This window comes from Hylobates moloch, unplaced genomic scaffold (genome assembly GCF_009828535.3).
Source record: "Hylobates moloch isolate HMO894 unplaced genomic scaffold, HMol_V3 SCAFFOLD_9, whole genome shotgun sequence".
NCBI classification, from domain to species: domain Eukaryota; kingdom Metazoa; phylum Chordata; class Mammalia; order Primates; family Hylobatidae; genus Hylobates; species Hylobates moloch.
The window spans coordinates 48,021,049-48,035,514 of NW_026652284.1; the positions used below are offsets into that span (position 1 = coordinate 48,021,049).

General features: G+C 37.3%; 1 protein-coding gene across 14 annotated transcripts in view; it reads left to right on the top strand.

Annotated features, from left to right (window-relative positions):
• PXDNL (peroxidasin like) overlaps positions 1–14,466 on the top strand; it is a 480,152-nt gene that overhangs the window by 180,973 nt on the left and 284,713 nt on the right. Inside the window, exon 1 of one of the 14 annotated variants that reach the window (XM_058444100.1) lies at positions 3,005–3,021. The exons of the other annotated variants lie outside the window; for them this stretch is intronic. The gene's annotated coding sequence lies outside the window, so the exon portion shown is untranslated. Of the gene's footprint in view, positions 1–3,004; positions 3,022–14,466 lie in introns of those variants that run through there. 14 annotated transcript variants of the gene reach the window in all.

Consider the following 14,466-nt stretch of genomic DNA (forward strand, 5'->3'; position numbering starts at 1 on the left):
CTCAAGTGATCCTGTCACTTCAGCCTCCTGAGTAGCTAAGACTACAGGTGCAAGTCACCATGCCTAGCTAATTTTTGTATTTTTTTGTAGAGACAAGGTTTTGCCATATTGCCCAGGCTGGTCTCAAACTCCTGGGCTCAAGTGATCCACCCACCTCAGCCTCTCAAAGTGTGGGGATTACAGGTGTGAGCCACCACACTTGGCCTGCAAAATTACTTTTATATATGTAAGGTATCATAGCCACAGGCCTGATATCTCATTATATTCAAAGTCCCATTCTTGAGGAATAGATCCTGGGGTCTGGCATCTTAGAATCCTGCCTACCATATCCTCCAAAGTCTGAATTTCTGCTACACTATATAATGCTTTTGCTGTACACACACACACACACACACACAGAGACACACACACACTCATTCTTTTGTAATGTTATTTTATATAAATACATAATAGTTTTATCAACATTTTAATTATACCAACACATAATGGGCAATTATTTTAAGTGCTCTATAGTTTCAGAATACCAACTGTTGTTATCATTCTATTTACATTATACAGAATACATGTTTGTGTGTTGCTATTTAGCAATCAACCACTATTCTAGAATCTACAGATGGGTAGAAATTTTATGATGTGTAGATATTTGTAATATATCCTTATGCATGAGAGCAGAGAAAATTTCAGAATAATATTTATAAAATCCATTTGAATACAGATATACTTGATATATGCTCCTACCAATTTTTAAAGGGCGGAATTAGCAAGATAGAAAGTAGTTTATCTTTATTTCATAGTATATTAGTAATATTATGAAAAGTGTGACTCATGAATCAATCCATGACTAAGCTCTTAAAGGGCAAACAACATTGGTATTTAGCAATCTAATTCTCATATCTGTAGCAGTTTACAAAAATAACAATATATTGTCCTGAGGAAGTGCACAAAAGGAGTTTATTCAGTTGTCAGAAGAAACTATTTTTGTAACAATAAAAGTATTTAAGGCCGGGCATGGTGGCCCACGCCTGTAATCCTAGCACTTTGGGAGGCCAAGGCAGGTGGATTGCCTGAGCTCAGGAGTTCGAGACCAGCCTGGGCAACACATTGAAACCTCGTCTCTACTAAAGTACAAAAAAAAAAATTAGCCAGTCGTGGCAGCGTGCACCTGTAGTCCCAGCTACTTGAGAGGCTGAGACAGGAGAATTGCTTGAACCTGGGAGGCAGAGGTTGCAGTGAGCCGAGATCGTGCCATTGCATTCCAGCCTGAGTGACAGGGCGAGACTCCGTCTCAAAAAGAAAAAAAAGTGATTGAGTTGTAAGAAAGTCTCAGCTGGAAATATGCAAATGCCATGCTCACACAATGAATTTGGCTTTTATAATACCTGGAATTCCAAGAAAACAGTAATAGGCAAGAAATTAAGGGAAAATGTTGGCCATGCGTTACCTAAAATCACTCTAGGAATAAACTACATTGTTGTGTACAGCAGATTTGGAAACTTCTTAATTTTCCACCTCACATATTGAGATTTTTTTTAACCTCTTCAGGATTAGAGGCATTCACGAAACCTTCAAAATATAGAAAATTACTTTGGGATATCTAAAAAATATGGCCATATATTTTATCTGGTCTTTGGCTATTATTCTCAATTCATTGACAAATTTTATCCAAATTTGTCTTTACAACATCTTCATTTTGTTCAAAACTATATTTTCAGGTGTTCTTTTAAAACTAGGTTTTCACAACAAAATTTTTGAGGTGTGAGGGCAAAATAGTGTGTTGCCTTTCCTTCCCCATCATAAGGGTGATGGCCGATACTCCAGTAACAAAAGACAGGCTAACAACAGAAAAGTAAAACGGATTTATTTAATCAAAGCTTTTTGTGATTTGGGAGCCTTCAAAATGAAGGCCCCCAAATACAGAGAAACTGCCCGTTTCTATGCCTAGGTTTGATGAAAAATGAGCAGCTGGGCGGAAATCTGATTGGATGAAAAGTGTATGATCTAATGCTAACAGACGGAGTGAGAAAACCCAGTGTATTAGTCTGTTCTTGCACTACCATAAAGAAATACCTGAGACTGGGCAATTTATAAAGAAAAGAGGTTTAATTGGCTCACGGTTCTGTAGGCTGTACAGGAAGCATGTCTGGGAAGCCCTCAGGAAACTTACAATCATGGTGGAAGGCTAAGGGGGAGCAGGCATGCCTTACATGGCTGGAGCAGGAGGAGGAGAAAGTGGGGAGGTGCCACAGACTTTTAAACAACTGGATCTCATGAGCACTCACTCACTATCATGAGAGGAGCACCGAAGGGGAAATCCACCCCCATGATCTAATCACCTCCCACCAGGCCCCACCTCCAACATTGGGAATTAAAATTGGACATAAGATTTGGGTGGGAACACAGACCCAAATCATATTACCTGGCAAGACCTGTCTGCTCAGATTCTTCTTGGCCTCTTCATGCAGTGTTCCTTCCTCCAAGGTGTGAGGCTAGACCCTTTCTGGAAAGGGGGTCATATGATCTACCATTAAACAAAATAGGTCAGAGAATTTCTTTATGGCCAGCCCTTACACAGAAAGGCAGGGAAGGCTGGAGAAATATTTTTATGGTTTATCGCTGACTTTAGGGAAAGGGGCTTCTGGTTTCTACGTCCACCTTGGGGAAGAAGAATTCTAGTTATTATGGCTAGACTTGAGGGAGAATGAATGGTGAGAGACAGAAGAGCAGAAGGTCAGAGAGAGACTTTGCTTCTCGGGCTAGTTCGGAGGCTATCACTTCGGGGTATCATTTTCTGAACCCTGTGAGAGGTCTGATCTATGTTACAGGTCATACTCTCAGAACTGTGCTTCCAAGTCCAGAAATACTTCTTGAAATATAAAGAAATACTAAAGCATCTGCCTGCATAAAAGAATTCTGGAGCTCAGGAGATTCACCATTCTTTTAATAAGAACCACTGACGTTTTTTGAGTGCTCATGAAGATCCAGACTCGGCACCACTCAGAACAATTGTACAAGGGAAGGAAGGTATTATTATGTTTCTTATTTTGCAGGCTAGGAGGGTGGACCTGGATCTGGGATTCAAACTTAAGTCTGCATGAGTGCAGAGCACCAAACGTCAGTCACTGTACCTCACTGCTTCTCTTTAGGAATTATCAGTTCCACAGGGAGCTTGATTTCAAGTTTATTCTTCTGCAGACCTGCTCCTCCCTGGGAGAGGCCCCAGGCACTGACTTTTATTGCGAGGCCTCCTATCAGGTTCCATACTCTCAGGCCGACTTCACCATGAGCTGAGAAAGGAGAACTAAAACATGAACCATGCAGTAGGTAGCTGGAGACTACTGCACTTTCTCTTTAAAAGCAGATAAAGTTTACTGGAGGAATATCATAGCAGTTCCATGATGCCTGGTTCCCGGTTGCAGCTGCATCCTGATTCTGTCCCTAGTCAATCCATCCAGCAAGTTTTTATTCAATTTTTTCATTTACTATTAAGTATATTGAAGTCCAAGGAAAAGAACTTTCTCCTGAATGCCAACACCTGCTGATTTCCAGGTTGTAGGCCCTCGCCTTTCAGACTTTGCTTTGTTTGTATTTCCTATTTCTGTCCCATTCTCTGCTCTGGTAATCGCCAGCGTCTTTGCCCTTTAGCTTCAGTCCTGCTGTTGCCATCTGGAGGGCCGGGTGACTGGCAGCTTGCGTGGCGAGGCAGCGCCTGGGGGCCCAGAAGGCCATTTTTGTTGCACAATGACTCACCAGGGAGCTGCAACTTGGCAGTCAGAAAAGCAGCAGCGACTTTCAAAATGGTGGGATTTTCTTCAAAAGGCATTTTATAACCACTTGGAAATCCCCGTATTGGAGCAAGGCTGTCACGGAAGACCCCTCACAGTGTGTGCATGTGCGCCTGCATGCATGTGTATTTGTGTGTTTTCCATTACAGGCAGAAGGAAAAAGAAAAGGACAATGGTCAAAACCTCTTTCTAGGCTTTCTCTTCCCTTTCCATTGTCAGTGGGAGAAGTAGCTCTGCTGGGCATCTCTTAAACCAATATGTCATTTGTGTTTTTAAATTACTGTGCTTGTTTCATTTTTTTAATGCAAAATTAATGCATACTTGCTACAGATATTTTGTAAAAGACAAAAAAATGGAATGTTAGCAATTAAACCTGAAAGTCCCAACACTTAGAGAGCACCAGCTTACCAATGTTTAGTAGATTTCCATGCAGTATTGACTGAGCCTGAAGTCATTATCTGTTCAAAGTCATATTTCTCTAAGCTTCCCAGCCACTATGTGGCACATGTGAAAACTCGACGGATATCCAGCATTCTTTTTGGCATTGCTGTTTGCAGTGGCAGTGAAACAATGAAGACACAGCATTTAACAGAAAAGCATCATACTTGAAGAATGCAATCCTAATTTGAAGTTAATTAAAACAATTGGCAGAGTGTTTGTATCTTTTATTTGCATTATTTTTCGCTACCTCCTGTTAATCTTTTGCAAATTGAAATGACCAATTATACAGTAACAAATGCTGTCTTTTAATGTCAACTAATTTTAAGAAATGGGTCCATTAAAAATATACTGCTTTTAAATTTCATGTGCATTTATTTAATTTGTAGAGATTGAGGAAGGTTGAGATGCCTTTTGGCCAAATTGACAAATTGGCGAATTGTGTTTTTCATTTCTTCCTCTCAAGCTTCCCCAGGGACTCCCTGTTAACAGTCTATTCTCCCAATTCTTCTCAAACTCCCTTTTTCTCTTTTAGATATACATGTAAGTATAGTTGGCCCTCTGAATCTACAGGTTCTGATTCTCAGAGTTCAACCAACCACAGATAGAAATATTTAAAAGAAAATGATTAAAAAATTAAAATAATACTAATAAAAATACAGTATAGAATAACAACTATTTACATAGCATTTACATTATATTATATTATAAGCAATCTAGAGATGATTTAAAGTACAGTCAATCAATCTTATCTTTGGGTTTCAAATTAGGATTCAACTGACCTCAGATTGAAAATATTTGGAAAAAAAAATCCCACAAAGTTTCAAAAGAAAAAGTTGAATTTCACACCATGTACCTCATTGAATCCATGGGAATGAAGTGATGTGTAGGCATTATTTTAGGTACGTAAGTAATCTAGAGATGATTTAAAGTATACAGGAGTGTTTAAAGTATACACAGGTAGGTTATATGCCAATACTACGTCATCTTACGTAAGGAACTTGAGCATCCTTGAATTTTGGTGTCAGAGGAAGGTCCTTGAATTCAATGCCTCACAGATACCCAGGGACCACTGTACATACACAGATATCCGTATAGCTATGGATACAAATGTGTGTGTGTGTGTGTGTCTGTGTATTTTTCCCTAGAAATACATTCTTCCGTTTAGTTTTTGGCCCAAAGAAAATCTCTTTTGAAGGTAAGTTGTAGGGAGTATGGCATCGTGGCTGATCCCAGAGCGGGCCTTGGTGATCTCTCTCAGACAAACCTACACACGTGGCTGTGTCCTTCCTTCTATCTGTGGCTGCTCTCATATGGATGCTTTAGAAAAGTACCAGAAACCATCTGTGCAGATTTTTTGAATGTACGATTTCCTGTGTTTTTCAAAATACGAGACTGAAAATGAGCTGTCTGTTGGTCCCTGCATGTGTGCAGACATCTTCAGAGGCACAACCTAATTGCTCCTTAATTCCTCCAGGCTAGTCCGTCTCAGGCGTGGGCCCCACCCCACCCGCCAGATACTTTTGTATGTCAGTTGGAGTTGATCTTTGTGGTTTAGCATGTGGGGCCATTGCTCTGATAGAGAAAGGCAGTCACTGGGCGGAGCCAATGGCTAGGTGGTGGAGGGCAGGTGACACTTGCGTGGACAGTTTCACAGAGGCACCATGTTCAGGCTGCCGTGGTGATGACCATTCTCTGCTGCCATGCTAGTGCACTGTCATCATGCGCTGACGGGCTACAACACTGAGGAGCAAGGACTGTATGCAGAGGGCTGATCTCAACATCATATTGGAAATTCTCATTTGTTAAATTGTATCTTTGACTTATTATGAATTGCAAATGTGTTATTTCAGTGATTATTTCAATAATTTTGTTATAATGTGTTATTTCAATAATTTTCATCATTGGTAAAATCTGTCTTAAGGAGATTACCTTATAATGAATACTTGAAACCTGCCAGTGATTGAAGCTTTGAAATTTCACTCACACTGAATAAAATAACTCTCAAACTGAATCCCTGTTTCTAGGTGCAATCCCTCAGATAGATTTATGTAGGACTTTGTGACTCCATTTCCAGCCTTTTCCTCTCTTTTCCCCCCAGACTCTTTAAGTTTGAATTCTCTACTTTAACAATGCTAAAAAATTTAATTTTGCTTTAATTCTGAAATATGTATTTCAAGAGAAAATATAGTGTGGTCTGACATCACAGAAATAAATATTTTTGTGCCCGTAATACTTACAGTTGGGCAAAAACCATTTACGTAGATAGTATTGTCTGTTTTCTATTTCATATAATTTTCATAGAGAAACTGATGAAAAAAAAAAAAACAAGTCAGCTTCTTAGGTTGACTGAGAAGCAGAAAAAAAATTGTAAGGATTTTTTTAAAATGAGCAAATTCTCATGCATTTAAAAAATGCCAGTAAGAAGGAATAGGTTTGTGAGCTCAGACATGCTATTTTATGTTGTGCCGCTAGTGGGAGTTTGTGCCGTTTGCAACATAGAAATTAACTTGCACATTGAGTAGAAAACCACTGAGCATGTCTGATTGAAGTCATAGGAAAAGGTGTGAAAATCTGCATTTGATTTTCTATGAACATAATATAATATTAAACTTTTTGAAGTTCAACTATAAAATGGAATTCGAAGAACATAATTAATAACCAAAATATCTGTTTTTATTCAAATTAACTGAAAATGAGATAATTTTTTATTTGCTTATTTCTATCATCTTGTACTTTTTGAGGTTCTATCTTGAGATTATTTCTCCTACTAAGAAGTTGAAATATTTCCAGATTGTGTTGCCCTCTGAGGAGTCTTATATTTACTTCCTTTTTGGATACATTTAAGTTTTTCTTAAATTCTTGTGCTATTTCAGATACAGGCAGATGATCATTATTTTCATAAAACTTGTAGATAATAAAAATGTAAAAAAATCTAAAGTCGATTTTAAAAATCATCTGAGTGAATTTATAAGTTGATCTCTATAATACAGGGTTAAAAGAAGAACTTTAGACAATTTACATTTAACAGAGTTTAACTGAGGAAATAACAATTTGTGAATTGGGCATCTCTACTCCCAACCAGAATAGGTTCAGAGTGATTCAGGTGCTGCCATGTGGCCAGAGTTTATGGGCAAAAAAGGGAAAATAAGGTATAGTAAATGGAAGTGAGGTAGAGAAACAGCCAGATTGGTTATGGCTTGGAGTTCGCCTTATTTGAACAGTTGGCCATCTGCAATTGGCTGAGACTCGGCTGCGTGTTACAATAGTAGGTTACAGTCTGTTTACACATACAGTTAGGTTACAGTTCACTAGGTACGAAGAAACCTTTAGGCCAAACTTGAAATATGTAAGGGGACAGCTTTAGGCTAATCTTAATTTAACAACACTAATCTGGCTGAAATAATCGGTAGAGTAATGGAAGATAAATTACAAGAGAATGGTGCTGACTGATCTGTTGCTCTTAGATTCCATAATTCTGAAAGTTATTTCTCACATATCATTTCTTTAAAAGAATACATGAAAATAGCTGTTCACTTAATCAATAGTGTACAAAATATGAAGATGGCACTACCATCAGGTGGGAGGGAGGCTAATACCACAAGCAGTGTAGAATCACTTCCTGCTGCTTCAGTGCACTTTCTTTCAGGCCCAGAAACCTAGGACAGAGAGACTGGGGCACCTAACACTACATAAATAGAATAATTTGGATGATGGTTAGGTTGAGACAACATCAAAAGATAATAATGGCCTCCTAGTTCAATGACTTTCACTTAAGCAATGCATATTCAACCATGCTTGCTCCCTTGATGTAAGGATGAACAAGCAACAGAAGACATGCCTCGTGGAGTTTACATTTTAGAGGGTGAGCCTGTCATATAAAAAGTAAATATCATGATTAATCCTATGAAGAAAATGGAGAAAAATAGAGACAACCTGAGGAAGTGACATTTTAGTTACAATATGTCAACGTCCATGAGAAGCAGTTGCTAAATTATTGTGGACAGCCAAGTTTTTCTCTTATTCGACTTCTTAGTAATTCTGATAGTAATGATCACTCCATCCTTGAAATCATCTTCTTCTCTGCAAGCTTGTCTTCCCCCCACCCCCCTGGCTCCTTAAGCTGTGAGGTTTCCCCGGATCCTCTTTACCTAAAATCTCTGGGTGATCCTGTGTACTTTCTTGTCTTCAGATACTGCCTGTACATCAAGTGATGCTCACATTTATGTCTTTAGGCCTTATCTCAGTCCTGAGACCTGAATCAATGTGTTTACACTTTGCTGCCTGTAAAGCACCTCAAATATATTCTCTCCTAAACTGAACTCATGATCAACCCTGGCTTAACATCTTCACATCCCTTTGGCTATATATATATATATATTTTTTTTTTTTTTTTTTGGTAAACAGTGACAGCATCCTCTGGTAATCCAGATCTGAAAACTGAGAATAACTTTTGATATTCGTTTATGGCCCCATAGTCAATTGCTTATCAGCTGTGATCAATTTTCCATCTAATCCTTCTGATGCTTCCTCTCCCTATCTGCAGCCTTAGTTTAGGTCCTTGACGGATCTGCCTTACATCGCAGCAGTAACCTCCCAAGTTAGGCGCCCTGTGTGCTGACAGGAAACAGATGACATACAGATTGGGCATTCTGAAGAGAATTTAGTTAAGGAACTCTTACAAAGGTTCAGATATGGTGTAGAAAAACAAGGAAAAATGCAATATCCCATGTGTCTTAGTTTATTCAGGCTGTTATATAACAAAATATCATAGATCGAGTGGCTTATGAATAACATAACCACTTATAAATAACATTTCCTTTTTTCCTTCCTTCCTTCCTTCCTTCCTTCTTTCCTTCTGTCCTCTCTTCCTTTTTTTTTGAGATGGAGTCTCACTCTGTTGCCCAGATTGGAGTGCAGTGGTGCCATCTCGGCTCACTGTAACCTCTGCTTCCTGGGCTTAAGCAATTCTCCTGCCTCAGCCTCCCAAGTAGCTGGGACTACAGGCGTGCACCATCATGCCTAGCTTATTTTGTATTTTTAGTAGAGATGGGGTTTTGCCATGTTGGCCAGGCTTGTCTCGAACTCCTGACCTCAGGTGATCCACCCATCTCGGCCTCCCAAAGTGCTGGGATTACAGGCATGAGCACTGCGCCCGGCCCCTCTCTGCTTTCTTACAGTGCCAAGCAGTATTGGTGGGTAGAGGTGAAGTGGGTTCCCAACAATTGCAGTTAGCAGTCCCAGCACTTACTGGCAGTGGGGGTGGAAAATTGGTTAAGGTAAGATGATCACAACCAGCCCAAGAGCCAAAAATAACTGGGCTTCGTGCCTCCTTTGTTATGAACACCAGGGATTGAAGGCTCTGGAAGAAAGAAATGAGATCATAGTAATTACTTCTATTAGTGCCAATTAACTCTCAAAAGTGGCATGTGATGTTTGGCAGGTGGAGATCTGTGAGCTGCATATGGACAATCATCTGAAGCGTTTAGGAAAGTGCTTCTAGCTGTGTCCCTCCCCATTTCCCATGTCCACTACTATACAGATCGGTCTATGGGATCATGGAGCCTGATAGTCAATAAATACTGGTTTCTGAAGTGTTCAGTTAAAGATATGGATCAAGTAAATTGTATTCCACGTATATTTAAGTACATTATTGTATCAGAAAAAACAAATTTCAAACACATAAGTTTTATTTTGCATGAAGAGGTGATGGTGATGTGAGTTCTTCCTGGGTTATAGAGCATTTTTAGAGACGAAAGATTTTGTAGGAGACTGTTGACAGTGAGCAAAAGAACTATGCTGTCCAATATGGTAGCCACATGTATGAGCCACAGGTGGGTGCCTGTTGAGCCCTTGATATGTAGTTAGTCCAAGTTGCTATGTGTTGTATGTGTGAAAGACATTCAGATTGCAAAGACATCTGAAAATAATATAAAATATCTTATTTATATTTTTTATATTGGTTACACATTAGAATGATAATCATTTCAATACATTGGATTAGATGAAGATATATCATAAAAATCAATTTTACCCAGTTCTTTTTACTTTTTTAAAATGTGGCTACTAGAAAATTAGAAATCACATATGTGACTTGCATTTGTGGCTCAGATTATATTTCAGTTGGGAAGCAGAGTTCTAGATGTTAAAGGCTAGTTTGAACTTCTTTAAAACTCTGCTTTTAAAAGTTTGGTTAAAGAACTTTATAGTTAGAGTATTATTTCTACTTGTGGCAAATGCATATACCTAAAGGTTAATTGTATTTTGCCTTTTACAATGAGCTATGCAAGAACCACAATCAGAAAGCGTCATATGTTCTGCATTCCCAGTGGAACATGAAGGATCCACTGCTATCAGGCACAAATAGACCCATTCCCTAAAAATATGCTATGATGAGAGATAAATTCATGTTTCATTAGTTTTGTTATCATAAAAACCAAAACAGACAAAAAATTCAAAGTTAAATAACTTTTGAGATCTCTTTATGTCTAAAACTCTATGATACTCCACGGCAATGTCACTTCAGCCTCTCATGGCATGTATATGAGTAATTTAACAACAGGAGATTTTCTTCATTTGCTGAATGTTAATCTTATCACAATTCACAATCTCATGGCATCTGGCATCTTTTCTTTTTTAAAAAAGAGATCTGTCTTAGTCTATTTTAAGTTGCTATAACAAGATAATATATGAATAAAATAAATTAATTTCTTACAATTATGGAGGCTGAGAAGTCCAAGTGCATGGCACTAGCATCTTGTGAGGGCTTTCTTGCTGCCTCGTAACATGATAGGGGGCATTACATGGTGAGAGGGCAAGAGCAAGAGATTCAGAGAGCTCATTTTTATAACAAAGCCGCTCAGGAGATAATGAACCCACTCCTGTGATAGCAACATTCATTCATTCATGAGGGAGATAACAAACCCACACCTTTGATAGCAACATTAACTCATTCATGAGGGCAGGGCCCTCATTAATCCATTAATTTATTCATGAGAACAGAGGGATTAAGTTTCCAGCACATGAACTTTTGGGGGACACATTCAAATCCAACAACATCTAACTAGAATTTCTCTTTTATTCTACATTTAGGAAATCAAATGATTCATTATTAAACTCATACATTCAAGAGCCTCATTTTCGATCTTAGATTTTAAAATGTATTTAGCAAATTGATATTAAACATGGCCTTGTGATTTTCTTTTTAATAATGAATATTTATATTAATAATTTTAATAATGACTATATCTGTATGCATTTCACATTTTTGAGTTCAGATTCTTTCTCTTTTTCTTTTAAAATTACGTAAAGCATATGACCATAACCCACTGGCAACAAATAGTCATATGGCCAAACCTGGAAGAAAGACCAGGAAGCCTTGGAAAATAGTAACCAATCTGACCTCTTTTATATTTCAGCAATTCTTTAAAATTACTTTATCAAATTGATAGTTTCTCATCTTGACTCATTCAAAAATATTTAATCTTGTGACCTATATGTCCATATGAGAGAAAATTATTGCTTTTCACTTAGTATATGTCATTATATCTATCATAAATATGTCCTAGAATAATATTTATATTTTATATGGCACAAGGCAAGAATATAAGAAAATACAAAATTACTAGCTGCTGATCATGGGCAATTTGTAAATATTGAGTAATTCTAAAACTTAGAAGATATTTACCAAAATTAACTTGGTATTTCTGAATAGTGTTGTTTCTTTTAGTTTTACTTGGGCAAATATGTATTTTCTAAATTTTATATAATTGTCATGGATTACTTATGTGATACATGGTAGCATTATAGTTCTACTAAAATGGAAGTCATATGATGATGTATATTCCTAATACTGTACAAACTCTGACGAGGTATTTGCTCTGTGTGTCGGAAGATGACACAATAGCAGTTGCATGTGTGTTTGGATGTATATACAGATGTATCGTGTATCCAGATACAGGATGGTAAAAAGTCTTGAAATTTATAATGTCTGAAAATAACAGAAAGACCTAAAACTGTTTAGAAGCCTAAATTTATGAGTAAATGTTTAAGTATTAGTAATGGATTTTAGGAATTGAATAATTTAACAAATTAATTTTATTATAATTTTGAGGGAAGTTTTCTTAAAGCAATTATAATATGTTGACAGTATTATGAAAAATGTACTACTTCTTTGGTTTAGGTAGAGATCTAAAAAAAAGTCATACCTTTAGTCTGCTTATGATAGTAATTACTTGTGGTAAGAGAAAGCATGAGCACAATGACACTACTTTGTCACTGCCCTGTTTCCTGATTTAGTAATAGAGCTGCCTGGTAAATATTTTCTTTACAATTTTTTCTCTTCCAACCTGACTAGTCTGAAACTATCATAATTATTAAGGGCAAAACTCTAAAAGAATGTCCATTATCATCATTATTTCAAAGCTCATTTTAAAGATATATTATCTACTATTATTAGGTCTGGGATAGAAATAAAATTATAATTATGGAAAAGAGAAAGCAAAAAATCATGGTAATTACAGGATATGCTTATATAGTGCAACCCACATTCACTTTAGAAATGATTAAAAACGATAAGGAAATATAATAAGGAAGTATAGTAACAACTGATAAGAAAAAATCAATATCCTATATTCAAAAAGTCATCTGTTACAAAATATGGTGAAAGAAAATATCCAACTTAGCAAACTGGAAGATACAAGAAGTATCAATAGACTCATTAAGAAATACATAGCACACACAAGGTGACTACTTCAAAAACATACTAAGATTAAAAAGATGGTTTAGATAAGCAGAAAAATGAATGATGTTGTTAGATAGGTAAAGTCAATATGGTAAAATTTGAATATTAGTCAAAATATGCAAAGGAAATTTTTGAAGCTTGAAGGATGTTCCTAAAATATACCCAGAAAAACATCTTTTTTTTTTACCTTGAAATATTTTTATTTTCTGTATTAACAGTGCAAAGTCTTTTTGTTGGCAATTTTTTTTTATTATTATACTTTAAGCTTTAGGGTACATGTGCACAACTTGCAGGTTTGTTACATATGTATACACGTGCCATGTTGGTGTGCTGCACCCCTTAACTCGTCATTTAGCATTAGGTATATCTCCTAATGCTGTCCCTCCCGCGTCCCCCCACCCCACAACAGTCCCCAGAGTGTGATGTTCCCCTTCCTGTGTCCATGAGTTCTCACTGTTCAATTCCCACCTATGAGTGAGAACATGCGGTGTTTGGTGTTTGTCCTTGCGATAGTTTACTGAGAATGATGGTTTCCAGTTTCATCCATGTCCCTACAAAGGACATCAACTCACCATTTTTATGGCTGCATAGTATTCCATGGTGTGTATGTGCCACATTTTCTTAATCCAGTCTATTGTTGTTGGACATTTGGATTGGTTCCAAGTCTTTGCTATTGTGAAGTGTGATGTATTTTATAGCAGATGTTTATAGTCCTTTGGGTATATCCTAATGATGGGATTGTGGGTCAATGGTGAGGAATCGCCACACTGGCTTCCACAATGGTTGAACTAGTTCACAGGCCCACCAACAGTGTAAAAGTGTTCCTATTTCTCCACATCCCCTCCAGCACTTGTTGTTTCCTGACTTTTTAATGATGGCCATTCTAACTGGTGTGAGACAGTATCTCATTGTGGTTTTGATTTGCATTTCTCTGATGGCCAGTGATGATGAGAATTTTTTCATGTGTTTTTTGGCTGCATAAATGTCTTCTTTTGAGAAGTGTCTGTTCATGTCCTTCGTCCACTTTTTGATGGGGTTGTTTGTTTTTTTCTTGTAAATTTGTTTGAGTTCATTGTAGATTCTGGATATTAGCCCTTTGTCAGATGAGTAGGTTGCAAAAATTTTATCCCATTCTGTAGGTTGCCTGTTCACTCTGATGGTGGTTTCTTTTGCTGTGCAGAAGCTCTTTAGTTTAATTAGATCCCATTTGTCAATTTTGGCTTTTGTTGCCATTGCTTTTGGTGTTTTAGACGTGAAATCCTTGCCCATGCCTATGTCCTGAATGGTAATGCCTAGGTTTTCTTCTATGGTTTTTATGGTTTTAGGTCTAACCTGTAAGTCTTTAATCCATCTTGAATTAATTTTTGTATAAGATGTAAGGAAGGGATCCAGTTTCAGCTTTCTACATATGGCTAGCCAGTTTTCCCAGCACCATTTATTAAATAGGGAATCCTTATCCCATTTCTTGTTTTTGTCAGATTTGTCAAAGATCAGATAGTTGTA